Source organism: Phalaenopsis equestris, unplaced genomic scaffold (assembly GCF_001263595.1).
Source record: "Phalaenopsis equestris unplaced genomic scaffold, ASM126359v1 Scaffold001110, whole genome shotgun sequence".
Taxonomy (NCBI): domain Eukaryota; kingdom Viridiplantae; phylum Streptophyta; class Magnoliopsida; order Asparagales; family Orchidaceae; genus Phalaenopsis; species Phalaenopsis equestris.
This window is the reverse complement of record NW_018165549.1, coordinates 1-818: the sequence shown is the minus strand read 5'-3', so window position 1 is coordinate 818 and position 818 is coordinate 1. Positions and strand designations below refer to the sequence as shown.

General features: G+C 38.5%; 1 protein-coding gene across 2 annotated transcripts in view; it reads right to left on the bottom strand.

Annotated features, from left to right (window-relative positions):
* The window catches only part of LOC110033178 (probable LRR receptor-like serine/threonine-protein kinase At5g10290), a 36,604-nt gene extending 35,792 nt beyond the window's left edge, over window positions 1-812 (bottom strand). For both annotated transcript variants that reach the window (XM_020737080.1, XM_020737081.1), the window contains exon 1: window positions 609-812. The gene's annotated coding sequence lies outside the window, so the exon portion shown is untranslated. The remainder of the gene's footprint in view (window positions 1-608) is intronic.
* Window positions 813-818: the final 6 nt, after the last annotated feature.

The window sequence follows — 818 nt, the reverse complement described above, 5'->3', positions numbered from 1 at the left end:
AAACAGAACAGAAAGTCACAATGCTATATTAATTCCAATAAGATTTGTGCCAAATGATCAAAACCTCATACAATATCCAATCGGAATGAATAGAAAATGATGATACATAAAGCCTACCATAAATAGTTTGGCTGAGTTTAATAACGATGAATTAGGTTGCGTAACAAACATATAAGTTAGTAGCACGAAGAATTGAATAGCATATTAACAAACTGTTTCTTCCTAACAATGAAAGCACACAATCCATATTTCCCTTCCTTTCAACATAGTAGAACCTTGACCTTTCCTCCATTGAGCGCAGAAATCAAGCTCATGCACTTGTTAACAAGGTCTTGCTTCAAAATAGAGCTACAAAGTCATAAACTGCTAAGATTTGCTTCCACACCGACCACCATACCCAAATAGGTGGAATGTTGAAAACTTGAAATCATCATCAGATATCAGTCAATGAGAGTCCGAATCTCAAGTAGACAGTTTCGCATGCCCCTCCAAAAATATAAAGAAATTCTAAAAAAGGAAAAGGCTAAGCAAGATGTAAATTCAAATACAAAACTCCCTCAATAAAAACGAAAATTGGATTAAGAGAGAAGGAGACAGAGCAATAATACCTTGAAGGAGAAGACCCACAAGCTGGGCAGCAATGATAGCAGAGTGCTTTTCAGAGACGATCCCAGAGGAGTTGGTCACTCACGTTTCTTATATTGTTCAGAATGAGAGAGCGAACTCGTTGACTCCTCCAAAAACCGCCATGGGAGTCCCACTCAAGTCTTCGGTTCTCTAAACGCGGGATGAGAGAGAGAGAGAGAGAGAGAGAGAGA